This window comes from Panthera leo, chromosome A1 (genome assembly GCF_018350215.1).
Source record: "Panthera leo isolate Ple1 chromosome A1, P.leo_Ple1_pat1.1, whole genome shotgun sequence".
Taxonomy (NCBI): Eukaryota; Metazoa; Chordata; class Mammalia; order Carnivora; family Felidae; genus Panthera; species Panthera leo.
The window spans coordinates 93,672,944-93,693,771 of record NC_056679.1 but is presented as its reverse complement, the minus strand read 5'-3'; the positions used below and the strand labels follow the sequence as shown (position 1 = coordinate 93,693,771).

At 44.6% G+C, this 20,828-nt stretch overlaps 1 long non-coding RNA gene across 1 annotated transcript in view; it reads left to right on the top strand.

Moving 5' to 3' along the window:
* The first annotated feature begins 6,322 nt into the window (after positions 1 to 6,322).
* The window catches only part of LOC122200104, a 31,080-nt gene continuing 16,574 nt past the window's right edge, over positions 6,323 to 20,828 (top strand). Inside the window, exons 1-2 of the long non-coding RNA XR_006193719.1 lie at positions 6,323 to 6,391; positions 14,020 to 14,092. This is a non-coding gene — a long non-coding RNA (uncharacterized LOC122200104). The remainder of the gene's footprint in view (positions 6,392 to 14,019; positions 14,093 to 20,828) is intronic.

Sequence of the window (20,828 nt, the reverse complement as noted above, 5' to 3'; positions counted from 1 at the left end):
AAGTAGCAAAATTCATGCAAGTAACTTTGAAGGTCTAATCAGCTTTATTGAATGATTCATGAATCAGGCAGCACCACATCCAGTAAGTGGAGGGCAGATCTGAGGAGTTGTACAAAATGGAAGACTTTTATGGGAGGAGGGTGGGGCAAGGAAAACAGTGGAATAAAAGGATTATTCTAGGCAAGGCTGCTTTCTAGGGGGAATAGCAGGGGCTCTTAGCCTCCAGATGACCTCCTCTTTCTTTGGGGGATGCAGGGGGCCCAACTGGCAGACTCATTGGCGCTGACTGAAAAGTTTCCTGACTTCTCCCTCACCCCCTCTCCTGGGGAGGTCAAGAGTGCAATTAAATTATGTGTTTCCTTTTTCTTTTTTTATAGTTCATCTCTGTTTTAGAGAGAGAGAGAAGGAGAGAGGCAGAGAGAGAAGAGAGGGAATCCCAAGCAGACTCTGCACTATCAGCCTGGAGCCCAACATGGGGCTCGATCTCATGAACCGTGAGATCATGACCTGAGCTGATACCAAGAATCGGATGCTTAACCGATTGAGCCACCCAGGCTCCCTGCAATTCGATGATGTATGAAGCACTGGTTTGGGAACTGGGGTCTAAGTGACACCATTTGGGCCTGTGGGCGTTTGTTTCATTTTGTTTTAATTTCTTCAACTGAAGATGCTATCTCTGGGTAGGTAGTGCCAGAATGGAGTTGAATTGTGGTACACCCAGGTGGATGTATGAGGAACCCCTCCCCCTGACCCTTGGAATTGGGTGTAGACCCTTATGTGGACATTTGGATGGCTCCATGGTACCTCGAAAATAAAGTGCCATTTCCCAGGGCTCCTGACCCCTTGCCCTCCCAGCTAGGCAGTTCTTACTAAAAGTCGAGCTATTAAAAATCTTTAAAAAGGTAGAACAGTGCATCAGAGAGCCCATGTAGAAGGTCCTTCTGGTGTCTTCACTCACTCACCAAAGTGCACCAGAAAATGTCGGTAAATCACTGTGCCCCTTCTGAAAGCCTACTAAGTCATAGATGAAGGCCGACGACTTTTCTGGTAAACTCTCCCTAGCTCGGATCAGTGCCACTTAAATTCTGGCTCAGTTGCTGTCTGGAGGTTTGCCAACAGCATTTTTGTTTGGCATGCTTTTTGGAGCCACTGCCCAGGGATCCCAGGGCAATGTAAAGAGCTTGGTCTAGAGTGAGGGAGGCTGGAGTTCAAACGGCAGACCTGCTACTTCCTAGGGGGTGACCTTGGCTATGTTTCTGAACCCTCAGAGCCACTTTCCTCATCACAAAATGGAAACACACCGGCCTTGTAGGGTTTTGAAGTAACGTATGCCTAGTGTGTAAGTACTCAATGAGCGTTAATAATTCCTTCTCACCTTTTACACAGTCGCAGGTTCTCTAGCAGTTTCTTTATAGTTCTGTTACCCAGCAGAATTTACATCTTGGTTGTACTTGATAACATGAGCATTTCTTAGATCTTGTTCAATTGGGGAAATAAGATATTTTGCCTTCCTTCTGTTTTGTCTGTTCTCTGGTGGTAAGTGTGCTGTTAACACAGAATATGTTAGAAGAAGAAAAAAAGGAAAATTTTTTTCCTAGTAATTTAACCACTTTCTTTTTCTTTTCTTTTACAATATGCTTTTTTATTTTTATTTTTTTAAGTAAACTCTACCCCCAACATGGGGCTTGAACTCATGACTCCAAGATCAAGAGTTGCATGCTCTACTGGCTGAGCCAGCCAGGTGCCCCTAACCATTTTATTTTTATTTTTATTTTTATTTTTATTTTTATTTTTATTTTTATTTTTATTTTTATTTTTATTTTTATTTTTATTTTTATTTTTAATTAAAAAAATTTTTTTAACGTTTATTTATTTTTGAGACAGAGACAGAGCATGAACGGGGGAGGGGCAGAGAGAGAGGGAGACACAGAATCGGAAGCAGGCTCCAGGCTCTGAGCCATCAGCCCAGAGCGCGACGCGGGGCTCGAACTCACGGACCGCAAGATCGTGACCTGAGCTGAAGTCCGACGCTTAACCGACTGAGCCACCCAGGCGCCCCTATTTTTATTTTTTTAATTTTATTTATATTTTATTTTTCAAGCTAGACCAGTGTATGGGATTAGGTGATGAAAATTTGCTCTTAGATTTCTGTACTGCTTTTATGAACAATTACCTTGGAATTACCTCTTGAAAGGAGTTCCCTCTGTAACTTGATTGGCGTACGTCCGCTCTGCAAATTCCAGACCCAGTTAGACTGTGATGCAGCTGTTAGCACATGAACATCAACATCTAAATTATAATGACTCTTTTAAAAAAAAACTTTTTAATGTTTATTTATTTTTGAGACCGAGAGAGACAGAGCATGAGCAGGGGAAGGAAAGAGAGAGAGGGAGACACAGAATCTGAAGCAGGCTCCAGGCTCTGAGTTGTCAGCACAGAGTCCCACACGGGGCTCAAACCTACAAACTGTGAGATCATAACCTGAGCCGAAGTTGGTTGATTAACCCACTGAGCCACCCAGGCACCCTTAGATTACAATGACTCTTAACTTATAGACTGGCAGTCCTCAGAGGTATCAGATATATACTCAGCATCAGGTTTGCTTGTGTGTTTCCACTAATGCCCCTGACCCCTCTGCTCTCAGTGAGCAAAAGATTTGAAAAGATGCATTGCAAGAGAGGAAATCCAAAAGACCAATACCTGTTCAGAGATAGGGAAAACAAGATCACGCTGAGATGTCATTAACACATCAGACTGACTAAGAATGTAAAGTCTGACAATAACAAGATTTGCAAGGCTATGGATCTGTAGGAACTCGCACGTTGCTAGCTAGTGGGTAAATTGGTACAAGCAATTTTGGATAATTTATCATCTGGTCAATTTGAAGATTTGCATACCCAACAACCTAGCAGTTCTCCTACATCTATGTCCTAGAGATTTCATGTTTCTGTCCATCTGGAAACATGTACAAGAAAGTTCACTGGGGCGCCTGGGTGGCTCAGTCTGTTGAGCGTCCGACTTCAGCTTGGGTCATGATCTCACAGTTTGTGGGTTCGAGCCCTGTGTTGGGCTCTGTGCTGCCAACTCAGAGCCGAGAGGGACCCTGCTTTGGATGCTGTGTTTCTCTTTCTCTGTCCCTCCTCTTTTGGCATTCTCTGTCTCTTTCTCTCAAAATAAATCAACAGTTAAAAAAAAAGGAAAGCTCATCATTCCAACCTGGAAACCACACAGTTACTCATCAGTAACAATAAATAAATAATGAAACATTTTTACAATGGAGTACTACAGAAAACAAAAATTAAAACTACATATAACAGGGGCGCCTGGGTGGCTTAGTCAAGTGTCCGACTTAGGCTCAGCTCATGATCTCAGTTTGTGAGTTTGAGCCCCATGTTGGGCTCTGTGCTGACAGCTCAGAGCCTGGAGTCTTCTTCGGATTCTGTGTCTCCCGCTGTCTTTGCCCATCCCCTGCTTGCACTCTGTTTCTCTCTCTCTCTCTCTCTCTCTCAAAAATAAACATTAAAAAAATTAAAAAAACACAAAAAAACCCCCCTACATACAACAAATGAATTTCACAGTGTTATGCAAAAGAAGTATGGTGCTCTATGTCTCGAATGATGTTTTTATCAAGTTCAAAAACAGATACAACTTAAATTTAATAGAGCATCACCCCGTGAGGGCAAGGATCCTTATTACTATTATTTCAAGTGCTCAGAAGAGAGCCTGGCAAGTACTAGATGCTCAATGAATATCGAATAACCTTCACCAGATTGTTTAAGCATATATATGTGGGTGCCAAAATATAAAGAGAGACCATAATCATAAAAGCCAGGATAGGATAGGATTACCTGTAGGGATCAGGGAAGAAGTTATAAGTGGGAAGGAATGAATGGGGAGGGGTCTTTGAAGTGATGGTAATTTCTTGACCTGGGTGGTGATTTATGCATTTTTGCTCCTTTTATTCCTTAAACTATACATTTGTTTTATGTGTTTTCTTTCTTTTTTAAGGTTTATTTATGTTTTGAGGTAGAGAAGGAGAGAGAGAATTCCAAGCAGGCTCCACACTGTCAGTGCAGAGCCCGCAGGGGCTTGAACCCATGAACTGTGAGGTCATGACCTGAGCAGAAATCAAGCATCAGACGTGTAACTGATTGAGCCACCCAGGCACCCCTGCGCTTTCTTTCTTGTAATTTCCCAAAGAAATAGCTAGCACCACAGCCTTCTAGTCTATTTGGTTTCATTTTTTTTTTAAGTTTACTTATTTTGAGAGAGAGACAAAGAGAGCATGAGTGGGCAAGGGGCGGAGAGAGAGAGGGAGAGGCAGAATCCCAAGCAGGCTCTGCACTCTCAGCGCACAGCCCGACGTGGGGCTTGAACCCATGAACCGTGAGATCATGACCTGACCTGAAGTCAGATGCTCAACCGACTGAGCCACCCAGGAGCCCCAGGATTCTTTTCTTTAATTGGACAGTTGTAATTGGGAGGAATAAAGCAACAGTAACAAGCGTGTGGGGTGTGTGTGTGTGTGTGTGTGTGTGTGTGTGTGTGTGTGTGTGTGTGTAAGTGGACAGTAGATTCTCAGTGAGTATATTGCCCTCTAGTGCTGGAATGTAGCCCAGCCAGGAACACTCCTCAGCTCAAACTGCAGTTGAAACACTTTCCACCCAAGAGCCCGATAACGGACCTGATTTTTGGTTTATCTGTGGGTTCTCAGAAGAATTCGTGATAGTTACCTGGTGTGATAGAAACCTGCAATTAACAGTAACTTGCCCTTTTGGGCACTGGTTGGGGAACCAATGTGGACGTTTCCAGGGACTGTAATCTTACTAAGTATAGTTGGAGATGGTGGCAACTTTAGAAGTAACAGCTCATTTCAGTGACTAGTTTTGACTCACAGGGTTTTTTTGTTGTTTTTGTTTTTGTTTTGTTTTGTTTTTTACATTTGTGGTAAGGGGTTGATTACTGTGTGAATCTTGCCCCCAGAGTATATAATCTTTTGTTCTTCATGGAAGATAATCGTATTACTCTTTATGTGCCTTGTATTCAATATCGCTGGTGTCAAATTCTGTATATAATGGCAGGGTACCAGATTCAGGTGTTTTTTTTTTTTTTTTTTTTTTTTTTTTTTTAAGTTTATTTATTTATTTTGAGAGAGGGAGAGAGAGAATCCCAAGCAGGCTCCAGGCTGTCAGCACAGAGTGGGGCTCAAACTCATAAACTGTGAGATCATGACCAGAGCCGAAATCAAGAGTTGGGTGCTTAACTGACTGAGCCACCTAGGCGCCCCTGGATTCAGCTTTTTAAATTCAGCAGTCAAGGCAGACAAAAGGCTTATCCGGGTTTTGTTATCAGGGAGGGCAACCATGTTGAAAAATGGATCCTTCTTTTGACCACCTGTCTGATCAGTCAGGGTCCAAGCAGGAGACAACAACCACACAGGAATTTGAAAAGGAAAAGTTAAGCATAAATATTAACTATCACCAGGGCTTGAGGTACCAGGGAATTGGCTAGTAAGAACTAAAAATGTTAAAGAAAACAGGAATAACCTCTCTAGGAAGCAGCCACAGTCCCTAGGGCTGAGAGAGAGCACTGCAGGGAGGAGCGAATCTGAAAGACCTCCGATCCCTCCCCCTCCCCCTCTGCCTCCCCACCCCGATTTGTCCGGTCTCTGGGCTGAGATCCAGACCTCACTGGAGAGTGTGCAGCTGGGCCCCACTCCATGGTGGAGGAATAAATCAATGAAGTGCCACATTGGTGGAACCTGCTAGAAATAGGTCTTCTAGGATGCTAAGGGGAGCTGTTCAGAGGGAGGTACCAGGCTTTGGGACCCAAGCGGATGTCGGAGGGAGCTGCTGCTGGCTGCCAGCTGCCTGCTACCTATGCTGCCTGAGCCCACAGCCCTGGCAGCTATGTGGGGTGTGTGTGTGGGCGGGGGGGGGGGGGGGGGACGGTTTGCTGAGGAGCACCGAGGAGCAGGGAAGAAAAGTCTTCCTCTGCCAGTGTTCCTCCCACGCCCTCTACTGACGAAGCTTAACACTGTGCCAGCTGGCACAGCCAAAACGCAGCTTCCTTTCTCTCTTCACGGAGCTGGCCATGGAGGGTGGGTTTGGATCCGTGAGTCAATGAACTGACTGCAGACCCGGTACGTCCATCTTTAGTGTCACAGAGCCTTTAGAGGGATCTGATGACCGCCGCCCGCCATGCCCCTGTGAAGCCGCAGGTGCCAGGCACTGAGGATACACCCAGGAATAAAGCATTCTGTGATGTCAACCTCATGGGTTCATGGTGGAGAAAAAGCCCCCTCCATGCATAAGTAACCTTGGCCAAGGGCGTCCAGTGGCAGAGATGAGGTCTGGGAAACTCTTTGGACAGGCGGGAAGGACATGTGAAGGTCAGGAAAGTAAAATTATAGGGGATGATGACTTCATTGAGGCGGGACGGCATGATGCATGAAAGAGGCTGCTCTAGACTGAATGTTTGTGGACCCCTCCTTGCAATTCATAGTTGAAATCCACCCCACTGTGATGGCATTAGCAGATGATCAGGTAGGGACTGCGGGACATGAATAGATTAAGAAGGCAGAGGCTTCATGAATGACTGTATTGCCTTTATTGAAGACACCCCACAGAGCTCCCTCTCTCCTTCATGTGGGGACTCAGCAAGAACATGGCTATTTAGGAACCAGGAAGCCAGCCCTCCCCCTAAACACCACATCTAGCATCTCCTTGATGTTTGTTTTTGTCTCTGATAAACATATTGGGTGTGCCGATGAGGTTTTGATTGAATAGCCTCTTCTACTTTATTTTTCATTTTTAAACTTTTTATTTATTTTTACTTTTTAAATTTATTTTGAGAGAGCAAGGGCAAGCGGGGAGGGGGGAGGGGCAGAGAGCGAGGGAGAGAGAGAATCCCAAGCAGGCTCTACGATGTCAGTGCAGAGCCAGACTCGGGGCTCCATCCCACCAACCATATCATGACCTGAGCTGAAACCAAGAGTCAAACGTTTAACTAACTGAGCCGCCCAGTTGCCCCAGCCTCTTGTAGTTTAAAAACAAGTACCATTGTTAGATGGTTGCAAGACTCTAATGAAGTGTGTAGGTAAATAGGTAGTTAAGATGCAAACCTCCCTTTATCCCTGGTGCCCACCCAAGATCAGAGTAGAGGGCTGGTCCCAGGAGAGACTCTGGAGATATAGGGTCCATGTATTTGGTGGATCTCCCAAGCTCCTAACTGCCTTAGCATCCATCACATCACTGAGCATTCCACCAGATAGGGTAGCCAAGGATCTACAGAAAAATATGTGAAACACTATCTCGTATCGTTTCTCACTCACTTCTTTGATGGAAATTCCCCCATTCTCTTACTTCTAGAACACACTGCTGAAGAGCTTCTATACTTGCTATTTTTTTGTTCTTCCAACTGTGTCTTAAACATGGTGCCTTCTAGCTTTTACCCCCTCCATTCACAGATGGTTGCAGGTCTTCTGGACCTGAAGCTTACATAGTAAAACCTTGATTTGCGAGCATAATTTGTTCGGGCAACGTGCTTGTAATCCAAAGCACTTGCATATCAAACCAAATTTAAAGAACCATTGGCTCAATTGTGATCGTGCGACGTTCGGCGTCACGTATTGAAGACATTTCTCGTTTATCAAGTTAAAATTAGAAACGTTTGCTCGTCTTGTGGGATGCTTCCAGAACAAGTTACTCACAATCCAAGGTTTTACTGTACAGTGTTTTTGGTGGGGAAACCTCTGTAAGAAAAAGAATATCAGATTATGAGACAAAAGGAGTTATGGAAGTAAATGTGTGGAATGAAAACAGTGATGACAAATTATGAATTCAAAGCTGGTAAATACCACGAATATTACAAACTCCAGGAAAATAGCAGTGTATCTTAGTAGGTAAGTGACATATATTTTTACACGACTTTTCCCCGACATCTGTGGGTTTTGCATTCTCTTGGTCTCCTCCTATGATAAAATCTTATAAACTTCTAAAGATAGAACATAAAGATAATTTAGTCTTTCCTCTAGCATCGTTGATCATTGTGTTCGATTATTGATAATGGGGATGCATAAAACCTAAAACTTTACACAAAGATATCCTCTTCCTTCGTATCACTGCTGCAGGTTTGTACCCAACAAACACGGGAGCTCTCAAACTGTTTTGCATGAGTCACATTCACATACAAAAGGACATAAAAGGCATATGTTAATAAGTATATTCACAACATTATCACATCTACTCTTGACAGGAGCGAACTTTCATTTTGACAATGTGTGGATGAGAACAAATAGCTTGCTTATAATGACGAATTTTGCATGGATAGGTTCTTGCTCCAATATATTTCAAATTTCGTCTCTTTTCTGCTGCGTGACTATTCACTGTGCAGATTGCCAGACCCAGGGGCCATTTATCAGTCCTGCTTTTACTCATCAGCACTGGGTCACGCCCTTCTCAGGGAAATAGGTTTTCTCTTGGTTTCTACGAGTTCATAGTTTCCTAGGTTTTTCTTTTGTCATAGACTCTTCCTTTTTTGTCTACTCTGTGCCACAGGGTTTTGGTATTTGTGCTTCTTCTCATTTAAACTTTTTTTTCAATGTTTGTTTATTTTTGAGAGAGAGAGAGTACGTGCGCGCACACAATCGGGGGAGGGACAGAGAGAGAAGGAGACTGAGAATCCAAAGCAGATGGTGTCAGTGCAAAGCCACATGTGGGGCTCGAACCCAGGAACCATGAGATCATGACCTGAGCCAAAGTCGGACGCTCAACTGACTGAGCCACCCAGGCGCCCATGGGCAGCTTCTTGTTTAAACTCACTCTTGAGAGTGATCACGTCCTGCCTCGTCCTTGTATGTACTGGTTATAAAATGATGGCTCCCATATTCACACCCCTGGCTTGGACCTCTGCCTGAGCCTTAGACACGTAAGTTGTTGACTTACTCACTATCTTGCTTGGCTATCTAATCAGCATCTCACAAAAAAATGACTACACTCACAGATAGAGGCTTCCAGTTACGGAATGAGTAAGCCACAGGGATAAAAGGCACATAGAGAATATATAGTCCGTGATATTGCTGTGTTGTATGGTGATAGAGGTGGGTACAACTGGTGGTGAGCACAACATAATGTATAGATCTTATAGGATCACTGTGTTGGACACCTAAAAGTAATGTAACATTGTGTGTCAACTCAAATGAACAAATATATAAAAAAAAATGTGCATAAAATGAAACACAATCCCAAACCTATCTTCCGCATTTTGGCGACTGCCTCCACCGTTTACTCAGGAGGTCGGTCTCATATTGACTGAGGAGTCATTGTTGGATGTCTCTTTTTGCCCCTCCTACACATCAGTCCATTGCCAAGTGCTGTCAAGCCAACCTTCAAAATATATTCCAGATCTGACCCTTTCCACCTCCCCCCAACCACCCTAGGTCCAGACCATTGCTCCTGCTGTCTGGGCATCTGTCACTGCTCCCCAGCTGGGTCCCTGTTCCTCCCTTGTCCCTGACAGACAGTTCTCTCTCATCCTTTGCTCAGAAGCCCCTACTGGCTTCCTGCTGTGTTTAGACCATAATTCCGAGTCTTATCATGACTTTTAGGGCAACATGTCAGTGGTTCTCCAAGTGTGGTTCCTGGGCCGTCAGTGTCAGCTGGAACTTGGTGGAAAGGCACATTTTCAGACCCCACCGGTTGAAGCAGAGCTCTGGAGAGGGGTGGTTCTCACATGCCCCCTGGGTGATGGTGTGGCGGGCTCCATGGGTCTACGTGGCCTGGCCCGGGGCTGGTCCTCTGCCCCCTTGCTTATCACCTTTCTTGCTGGCCTGGCTTCTCCTGGGACATGACGATTGGAATCTTCAGAGCTTTGGTCATTGTGGGTCCTCAGCCTCCACCCTCTTCCCCTAGCCATGCGGATGGCTCCCTCCTTGCTGTGTAGGGCGCTGTGCATAGGGCCTACCTGGCCACACTTGCCGGAATCACTCACTCTTTCCCCTCTCCTTAGCCCTGCTCTGCCCAGTCGCTGGCTTTGCACAGGGGTTTGAGTCCTCAGAACACCCATTTCCTCTTTAACGAAACAGAGCCAGTTACACCCACATTCCAACTGGAGGTAAATTGAGGATTATATGCGTGTAAGTCTCCTTCCATGGTGCCTCACCATGGTGGGTGCTAAAGAATGTCCGTTTTTGGGGCACTTGGGGGGCTCAGGTCATGATTTCATGGTTGACAAGTTCAAGCCCCGCATCAGGCTCTGTGGTGATAGCTCAGATGCTGGAGCCTGCAATTCTGTGTCTCCTTCTCTTTTTGCCCTTCCCCCACTTACAATCTGTCTCTCTCTCACTAAATAAACATTAAAAAAATTAAAATATTAAGAAAAAGGTGTATTCCTGGGGCACCTGGAATGGTTGTGGTTCAGTCAGTTAAGCGTCCGACTTAGGCTCAGGTCATGATGTCATGGTTGGTGATTTCGAGCCCCACATCAGGCTCTCTGCTATCAGAGCAAAGCCCTCTTCAGATCCTCTGTCCCCCTCTCTCTCTGCCCCTCCCCAACTCATGCTCTCTCTCTCCCCCTCTGTCTCAAAAATCAATAAATATTTTAAAAAGGGTGTGGTCCTAGAATTCTAGGGAGGTCCCAGAGGCTGACAGGGTGACTAGGGGGAGGTCTGTTAAGACCCTGTGTGTCTGTTGGTGTTAGGTCTCCCCAGGTGGACATTAACCCCTGCCGGCAAGGCCTACTTCAGCAATCAGCTTACTCTGGAGTCTAGAGTTTTCTTCCCAGCTATATGCCTGTCAGGGCAAGGCCTACTTCAGCAATCAGCTTACTCTGGAGTCTAGAGTTTTCTTCCCAGCTATATGCCTGTCAGATGTGAGTGTTGGTACCCAAGAGGAATGCTTACTGGCACCACTAGAATGGCTAGAAATGTGTATTTGCCCTCGTGTGAGTCTCTCCTTCTCTGGTCTTGATCCTCTTGCCCTTGGGGCCTGACCCTAAGTTGGGAAAGGTGATAGTTAGCACTGGTTATACTGATAGCCTTGCTGCTCTTGGCACAAGAAACCAAAGGCCTTGGGCATCTCAACGAATTAAATTTCAAAGGTTCCATTTCAGTGCAGGAAACTAGGGAAATTATCACCCCTGGAATCTTTCTAGGGTCCCTCCAATGACAGCCTTTAGTGGGAATCTGCTTCTGTGTGATTGTCATTCTCTGAGGAGTACGAGAGCTTGCTTTCCTTCGTTCTGTGTGAAATCGTGCATTCTGTTGTTTTTATTTCTACTTCGAAAATTTAATTTAATTTTAATTTTGTTAACTGAAGAATCATTACCATACAGTGTTGCGTTAGGTTGAGGTGTATGACAGAGTGGCCTGCTATTTATACCCGTTACAAAATGGTCACCACAGTGTGTCTGGTTACCATCGGTGACCAGTGTTGTTTTTATCGAAAAAATGATCTCCCATTTTATTTTGGATTCTGTCCAAGCTTGTCAAAACCAACCAACCAACCAACAAACCTACAGAGTTTTCAAAACATTACCTTTATTAAAAATAAAGCTCTGGGTGGCTTTGTCGGTTAAGCATCCAACTCTTGATTTCGGTTCAGTCATGATCTCGTGGTTGGTGGGACTGAGCCCCGCGTGGGGCTCTGTGCTGAGCATGGAACCTGCTTGGGTTTTCTCTCCCTCTCTCTATCTCTCTCTGTCCCTCTTCCCTGTTCTCTCTCTCTCTAAAAGAAAAGAATTTAAAAAAATAATCTCTTATGGAATGATTTCCCTGTAATTTGTTTTCTCTAGATAGCTTGCCAGGATTTTGTTACCTTTGCGAAGTCCTGGGTCACAGAGTCTTACACTGTCCTGTAGTTGAAATATGCGACCTCAGCCCCAACATGACATTCCCTTTTCCTTATTTTGCTCAGTGTAAAACCATGGAAATAAGCCCCCACTTTTCCTGGATTTTTCCACAATTTCTAGCTATGCCACTGCTGTTGATACATTCTGACTGATTTTTAACCAGTAAAACATTTACGTTTTTCTCTTCAGCACAGTGTTCCAAGTATCTGCTGAGAGCTGACAACCTCTTTCAGGGCAACTATGTTGGTGAAGCTTTTGAATAAAGATTAATCACCATCCGTCTCCTGTTTTTTATTTGTTAAGGATATTAACCCTTCTGTATATGTTACAAGTGGTTTTTTTTTTTCCAGTTGATTGTTTAGCTTTTGACTTTTTAGGGTATGTTTTGTCCCCCAAATATTATTATTTTTACTTTTTAAAAAATATTTATTTATTTTTGAAGGAGAGAGAGAGAGAGAACATGAGCAGGGGAGGGGTAGAGAGAGAGGGAGACACAAAATCCGAAGCAGGCTCCAGGCTCCGAGCTGTCAGCACAGAGCCATACGCGGGGCTCGAATCCACGAACCGTGAAATCGTGACCTGAACTGAAGTTGGCCGCTTAACTGACTGAGTCACACAGGTGTCCCTATATTTTTTATGTAATAAATCTTTTCATCCTTTTCAGTTGTAGTCTGGCCTATGACATATGTTCATCTGTTTTCTCCCAGTCAGGAAGAGGAAATTTCCAATGACAGAGGTCACATGAGGTCATTCCTTTGGCTTGGGCACCTGTAATGGCTTTGGGGAAAAAGCCTGGCAGCATGCAGGGTGGTAGTGATCGTGTCACTGACTTGGGATTTGTGATTGCTGAGAAATTAGCAACACTGTGCACATAAAACATCTGGGGTAAATGTCAGCCCTCGGCACTTGGACACTCTTGTTTTCCCTCCTTGAAAGACATTCTCTCAGCCCCAGAAAAGCAATGATCATATTTTATAAACATACACTCTCACTTGCTTGCAGTTGTGATCAGAATCAACAATTGTCTTCAAGTTAACATTGTAATACAGGTGTCTTTCCATATTCCCATATCCTTATTTTCATTGGTCACATATTATTCTAATTAGTTGACTGTATCAGAATTTCCTTTGAATTTTTTTTTTTTTTGGTCTTAGCCCAGGTTTCCCCTAAAAGTAGACCTTAGTCAAAAATTTCGGGGTAAGAAGTTGATTTGGGGGTAGCATGTGGTCAGAGCACACATCCTTTTGCTCTGGAAAATCATTTGTTGTCGACTTTACTTCAAAGCCTTTATTGTAAAGCTGTTGTAGCTTTGAGCGATAGCTCCCCCATTTCTTTCTTTAAAGAAATCTTTCTTAATTGTTTATTTCTAAGAGAGAGAAAGCACAAGTGGGGCAAGGGCAGAGAGAAAGGGAGACAGAGGATCCAAAGTGGGCTCTGTGCTGACAGCAGAGCAGAGAGCCTGATTCGGGCCTTGAACTCAAAAACCGTGAGATCATGACCTGAGGCAAAGTTGGGCACTTAACCGACTGAGCGACCCGGGCTCCTCAGCTTCCCCATTTCCAGGGCTTGTGATGTGTTTGAACTGCCTGGACCCCCATGCGTGGCCATTCACTGGCTTCTGCTTGGAATGCTCTGTAAATCACCGTTCAAAAGGTGTCTCCTCTGGAAAGTTTGCCCTGGTGCTTTGGGTAGAATTAAGTTTCTATAAGACTCTGCAGCCACCAATACTAGAGCAGTTATCTGTTTTTTGTTTTTGTTACTGTTTTTTTTTTTTTTTAATTAAAAAACAATTTAATGTTTATTCATTTTTGAGAGACAGAGAGAGACTGAGCATGAGTGGGGGAGGGGCAGAGAGAGGGAGACACAGAATCTGAAACAGGCTCCAGGCTCTGAGCTGTCAGCACAGAGCCCAGCACGGGGCTTGAACCCATGAACTGCGAGATCATGACCTGAGCCGAAGTCGAATGCTCACCCGACCGAGCCTTCTGGTACCCCTCTGTTTCCTGTTTTTTAGACAGACGAACACTCATGGGGTCGTTGCTCTAAGGCACCATCCAGGGGTGTCCTCATACTACACCTTAGATTCTTATATTCCAATTCTTGATATGCTTTTTGTCTCCGTTCCGCTCTAAACTCTTCCAGGCCAAACTTTATTCTGTTCTTCATTTTCAGTTCTGTACATATCCTGTCATTTGACAACTTTTGGTGAAATCAACAGATGCCCTGGACCAACCAGCTAGAACCTGTGAGTTTATTGATAAAAGGAAAACCACTTTGCCTTGTCACATAAGGTCCATGGCAACTAATGGTTGACCGTTCAGTCCTCCCTGATGTAATGGCCAAATGCTATTTTAATTTAAAATTTTTTTTATTGTGGTAAAACATCTAAAATATAAAATTAATCTTTAAAAACTTTTTTTTTAATGTTTATTTATTTTTTGAGAGACAGAGACAGAGCATAAGCAGGGGAGGGGCAGAGAGACAGGGAGTCACAGAATCTAAAGCAGGCTCCAGGCTCTGAGCTGTCAGCATAGAGCCTGATGTGAGGCTCAAACCCATGAACTGTGAGATCATGACCTGAGCTGAAGTCAGACGCTTAACTGACTGAGCCACCCAGGCACCCCTAAAATTAATCTTTTTTTTTAACAATTTTTAAGTGTACAGTTCAGTGGCATTAAGTACATTTGCACTCTTGGACAATGGTCACCTCTGTCCATCTCCAGAAATTTTTCATGTTTCCAAAATGAAACTCCTCATCTATTTTATTTTTTTAAATCCCCCCGACTCCTTGTCTATTTTAATTTAAAAAGTATTTATCAGAGTAACATGTACACATAATTTAAGAATAATATAGTACAATAAGTCATATATATATATATATATATATATATATTTTTTTTTTTTTTTTTTTTTTTTTTTTTTTTTTTTTTAAAGTTTGGTTTTTTTGAAGAGCTCCTGGGTGGCTCAGTCTGTTAAGTATCCAACTTCGGCTCAGGTTATCATACGGTTCAGGAGATCGAGCTCAGTGTCGGGCTCTGTGCTCACCATGTGGACTCTCCCTGGGGTTCTCTGTCCCTCTTTCTGCCCCTTACCTGTGCACACTTGTGAGATCACCACCTGAGCTGAGATGAAGAGTCAGGCACTTCACCTACTGAGCCACCCAGGCGACCCAGTACCGCAAGTGTTCCAAAGAAAAAGCTCAGTTTCCCATTCCTTCCCCATCTCCTTGTCTCAACCTACAGGCAGTTACATTCTCTTTTCATAGTTGCTTTTGATAATTATCTCCATATTTACAAATACTGAGTTTTTTCCTGCTATTTTGATTTTACTTTTTACATTTTTTAAAACTGAAGTAGAGTTGACACACATGTACTGCTATTTTTATTTATTTTGTTTTCCTTTGAAGTTTTTGTTAACTAACTGGAATTAAAATACACAATGTGATACTAGTTTCAGGGGTACTGCCATTTTTAAATGTATCAGGTTAACGTTGTCTACAGACTTCCATAACTTTAGTGGAAGCTCTGGCTTTTTTCTCTCTACCACCTTTATTCTCAGTCCTTCCTACAGAGATTCTTTGAGTTTTGGTTCAATCAGTAGTAATCGTGATGTCATTGTGGTTCAGTCAATAACTAGGGTTTATACCATTTGAGCTCATAGTGACGTAAAAACCTTGCATTCAGGGTTCAGGTGAAGGAGACTGAGTCACTCTGAAGTTTTTTATTTAATTTTTTGGGGGGGTGTCTAGAGCCCCATCAGGGCTTTCTGATCCACTTGGTGTCCCAGAATTTTGAGATGCTAAGGCTTGATTTCTCTAGAGACAAACCCTCTGTATGCAGTGCGGGCGGGGTGGGGAAGCCAGGGTTGGGTGAGGACTGTAGTCCCCTGGGTCCGTGGGCTTGGCTCCCAACTGCTCGCAACCCATTCCTTTGTCTCTAGTCTTTGCTATCCCCCTGCCTTTGATTCTAGATGCTTCTCGACACATGGGCTCTGCAGAGTGAATTCCTGTGCTTCCCACAGCAAGGCTGTCCCTGGGCAGTTAGGTGGAAATGCCAGTGCGTGTAACATCTATGGTCCTCGATCATCCACACATGTGCTAATATTCCTTGTCTGTCACTGTTTCCTTTCTCTTTGTCCTGTGGATGATAGCCTTTTAATTTGGTCTCTATGGTTCTGGTTGAGCGTAGGGAGGGAAAGGAAGCGTGTACGTGTGGTCAATCTGTCACAACTCACTTGAGATTCACATGCTCCTTGAATAGAGAAAAGGCCCCAACATTTAAAATTCAGTTAAAACCCATCGGGCATTTCTGCAAATTTGTGACAAGTGGGAGCACTGGGGAGTGGGAAGGATGGGTCAGTCTTTCTTTCTTATTCTCTTTCCTCAAGATGTGGAGAAAATTAGGGTACAGAATGAAAGCTTGAAAAAGAAACTCATTTTTGGAAGGATCCACTGTTCATATGATGTTCATGATGTCTCGAGGGTGTGGGTGTGATGGTGAGAACACACTGAAATCCGATTTGCATGATATGTTTTTGATGTGTTTGATAGATTTAGAAACTTATTATTTTATACCACTTGGGTAAGGTTATTTTCATGTTTTAGAAAATCTTCCCGTTTGAAGATCAAAGTTAGAATATAGTGTGGGCTCTGGCATAGTATTGGCATGCTTTCGAGTTGGGGCTCGCAAGTTCACGTTCCTGGGATGAACCCTGGGGACAGTGGAGACTGTCCACTGGCCCCACCACTGTGGACTCATGCATTTTTTTTTAATGTTTGTTTATTCATTTTGAGAGAGAGTGTGTGATTTGGGGAAGGGTGGAGAGAAAGAATCCCAAACAGCCTCCACATAGTCGGTGCAGAGCCCCATATGGGGCTGGATCCCATGAACTGTGAGATCAAGATCTGGGCTTAAATCAAGAGTTAGGTGCTTAACAGGTGCCCCAGGATCAGGCATTCTTAATGCCGTCTGCTGTAGACTCTGAATCCTGAGACTCCTCCTGGCCCGTCTTTAGAAGCCTCCCCTTGAACTTCAAACCTGCCCCTTCTCTCTGCTGCTTTGCTTTTTATGCGCCGTTTCTCAATGGAAGGAAATTTGCTCCTGGGCACCGATGAGGTGCCCAGAGACCATTCACTTGCTCCAAATGTTTGTTCAGGGAGACACAGACATCGACAGCAGCTGGGGGTTGGGTGAGAACCACCTCTGACTGTTCAGCTTTGCCCTGTTTGTCCAGTGGATCCAGGCTTTGGAAGGTCCGAGGACACTGGTGTTTAGTGGAGGACAGCTGTCTTGTTTCAGCCCCTCTTTTTCCTGCATCCTTGCTCCTGGATTCTTGCTCCTGCTTCTTGCCAGTAGGTGGCATGCTAGGCCTGGCAAAAACCAGCAAGAACTGTGTGTTGCGAGCAGCTGGTTTGATCTTGCAGGGCCGGTTTTCCCCAGATGGGCGGTGCTGCGAAGAAATTCCCTGAAGGCAGCGCAAGGAGGATTGCCAGTAGGGATCCCCGCAGGCTGGACAAAGGGTCATCTTGTCTTTGCTGTGTTTTAGAGTGTGTTTGCACCTCTCTTCTCTCTCCCCCTTCCCCCCCTACACACGCCTCAATCTTTAATATGAAAACCCCATTAGCTCCCACTTTCTGATCCTTGCTGGCATCCAGGTCAAGGGATGATGGTGTAACTGACAAAGGTCCATAAAACTCAGGTTAGAGGCAAGGCTTTGGGATAAAGCAGACCAGGATTGGGGCCGGAGGCAGAGAGTGGAATGGGTTCACCAAATCAAAGCTGGGCCTCTGTCAAGGATGGCAGAGGGGAATGTGGCGGTGTGGGCTCAAAACTGTCCATGACTGCACAGGAGTGGCTGTGTCTGGGGGTGTCCTTGGCACCTGTGAACCCTGGGCCTGCCAGTCACCCTCTTGCCAGGTGTGTTGAGTGAGACTGTAAGAAGTTACGTACTGGGGTGAGGGAGCGATGGGTTTGAATTCAGCTCTGACAGCTCCTTGCAACCGTGAGTCGGGACATGTTACACACCTTCCCTGAGCTTTTGACTTGTCCTCTTCCAGATGTGTTGATAATAGTCAAGGGGTGTTGTCCACGTCAGATGCAAAATTCTTCTTCCTGCCTCTGGAATCGAAGAGGTGCTATGTAAACAGTATCTTGTGGCGTAATGAGTCATTTATGAAAGCATAATGCCAAGGAAAAAAAAAAAGGCATGTCATAAATAAAATATTTGGTCACAAAGGGGAAGAAATCTGGGAAAACAGTGCTCAGTGCACCTGTCCTGCCCCGGGAGGATGAGTTCCATCTTCCTGAAGGCAGTACGGTACTTCTGTGTGATGGGTGGGGAAGTTCTGTGCCTTAAAGATGGCAGTAAAAACACTGTTGAGCTCACACGGAGCTACATCCCTTGGTTCACTCTTAATTTGTGTCTTATTTCTAATTACATAGTGACGATACAATATTTTCTGGTCCACACCTAGGTAGCCTCATTTAGGAGGGAAAAAGGAGTATATCCAGAGCATTCGCAAGTATACTTTGAAATACAATGAAGATGTGGTACATAGATAAAATGGAGTATTACTCGGTGATCAAAAAGAATGAAGTCTTGCCATTTGCAACTACGTGGATGGAACCGGAGGGTATTATGCTAAGTGAAATTAGTCAGAGAAAGATAGATATCCTATGATTTCACTCAGATGTGGGATTTAAGAAACACACAGATGATCACAGGGGAAGAGAAGGAAAAATAAGATACAAACAGAGAGGGAGACAAACCATAAGAAAGTCTTAAATACAGAGAACAGACTGAAGGTGAGTGGAGGGAGGTGGGTGGGGGATGGGCTAGATGGGTGATGGGCATCAAGGAGGGCAATTTTTGGGATGAGCAGTGGGTGTCGTATGTAAGAGGTGAGTCCCTGGGCTCTACTCCTGAAGCCAAGACCACACTGCATGTTAACTAACTTGGATTTAATTAAAATAAATATAATGAAGCCACATAGTGGAGAGCAGACACCAGGAACAGAGACAATACTCCCTTTCTCCCTCCAGGCTTTCCTTCCACTTCCTCTCTTTTGGGGTGAACAGCATCACCCCTGAGACCCCACACCAGCCTAAGCTGTGGAAAGATTTGGATACCTCAGTGGATGGAATTTCTTCTGTGTGCAAGTGTGCTGAGCATCACAGGCAGCTCTTAACTCATGGACGTGGGGTAGGGACTTTCTGGTTTTGAAATCTCACATGTTAATTTTCTTGTGCTCCAACTTGTGCTCTTTATTGGAAAGCTGGTAATAACAGGGGCACCTGGATGGCTCAGTTGGTTAAGTGTCCGACTCTTGATTTTGGCTCAGGTCATGATCTCACGGTTTGTAAGTTTGAGATCCGCGTCAGGCTCTGTGCTGACAGAGTGGAGTCTGCTTGGGATTGTCTCTCTCCCTCTTTCTCTGCTCCTCCCCACACTTTCCACCCCCCCCCCCCCTCTCAAAATAAATAAGTAAACATTTTAAAAACAGAAAAAAAAGCTGATAATAATGGTCAACCTGTAAGCTTATATATTTGGGGGCACCTGTGGACTTCTATTTCCAAATCTTGTGCCAAGGCTCTGCTGATGATGACAGGAAGGCACAAATGAGTTGGAAGGAGCTGGAGGTGAAGACTTCCACCCCCTGTGCCCATCAGTTACACCCCACCGAGGTCAACTCCATCCCATAGCTGCAGGGTCCTGTTGAATCCAGACAACGAAGGTGTGTGGTTTGATCATAAGGAGCCATAAGGATGAAAGCATAGGAGGTGAACCCAGGTCTCCCTGATAAGTCACTGTGCAAACCACCATTCCATTCTAGAATGTTCTCTATTTGTGCAAAGTTTGGCACCCTCTGCTAGAATACATTTTTACATTAATAATTTGCTTGCATTTATCCATTCATTCATTAAACAGTTTTATTTACTTTTGAAAGAGTGTATGAGCAGAGGAGGGGCAGAGAGGGGGGACAGACAGAGGATCCCAAGCAGGCTTGAAGACAGCAGAGAGCCTGATGCGGGGCTTGAATTCACAAACTGTTAGATCATGACCTGAGCCGAAGTTGGACGCTCAACCAAACCAGGCGCCCCTCCGATTTGCTTTTACAATGTGGTTTTATTGAACCAGTTCTGTGAAAATGTCACTGTCTATTTATGGTCTGAAAAGAAGGCAATTGCTGATTTGATGTAAGAGGAGCTTGAAGAGGATTTATGAGACTGGCATTTGTTTTGTTCTTTGGATCAAAAACTCAGATGGCAAATTTCAGATAGGCCAGAACATTCTGAGGTAGCCACCTACCTAGCTTTGCTGTCTAGTCCCCTGAAGTCATAGAGGAACTTGATCTGAATGAAAGGATGGTTCTTAAGTTTTCTATCCCTAAACATCTTTTTTCAAGTTAAAAAAAAATTGTTTTAAAGTAAGCTCTATGCCCAGCGTGGGGCTCGAACTCACTACCTGGAGATCACTTGCTCTACGAACTGAGCCAGCCAGGTGCCTCAATAAACGTCTGTTTTATGGCTCTCTTTGCCACCAGGACCTCAGTGGCAAGCTGTATTTATGAAATCATTTTTCATTTCCTTTTTCATTAAATCTTCAAATATGCCTGTCTCTTATGCAAGTTATGGTTAAGCATCTTTGTGGCTACTACCACGTTCAGTGCATCCTGTATTCTCCTAGTTTCCCCCTCTCCTCCCCTCCCTTCCCTCCCTCCCTCCCTCCCTCCCTCCCTTCCTTCCTTCCTTCCTTCCTTCCTTCCTTCCTTCCTAATAACCAACCTTCCTTCCTTCCTCCCTCCCTTCCTTCCTTCCTTCCTTCCTAATAACCAACCTTCCTTCCTTCCTTCCTCCCTCCCTTCCTTCCTTCCTCCCTTCCTTCCTTCCTCCCTCCCTCCCTTCCTTCCTTCCTCCCTCCCTTCCTTCCTTCCTCCCTCCCTTCCTCCCTCCCTCCCTCCCTTCCTTCCTCCCTCCCTCCCT